The sequence below is a fragment of the Vipera ursinii genome (genome assembly GCF_947247035.1).
Source record: "Vipera ursinii genome assembly, chromosome: 2".
Classification (NCBI taxonomy): domain Eukaryota; kingdom Metazoa; phylum Chordata; class Lepidosauria; order Squamata; family Viperidae; genus Vipera; species Vipera ursinii.
In genome coordinates, this window is record NC_139513.1 from 138,104,592 (window position 1) to 138,104,918 (window position 327).

The following is a 327-nucleotide window of genomic DNA, read 5'->3' on the forward strand; positions in this document are numbered from 1 at the left end:
CGGTTTGCAAAGACAGCGCCGCGGAAGCCACGCCCCGTCTCGGGAGGCCACGCCCCTGGCGTCGCAGCGCCTTGCCCACCGCCGAGAAAACTCACCTTTCTGAATCCGGAGCGCTAAATCGGACTGAGTGACGGGCTTCCAGCTTTGACGTCTGGACGCTTTCCAATACAGGTATAATAATAATAATAATAATAATAATAATAATAATAATAATAATAATAATAATAATAATAATAATAATAATAATAATAATAATAATAATAATAATAATAATAATAATAATAATAATAATTTTATTTATATGCCGCCCTTCTCCCGAAGGACTCA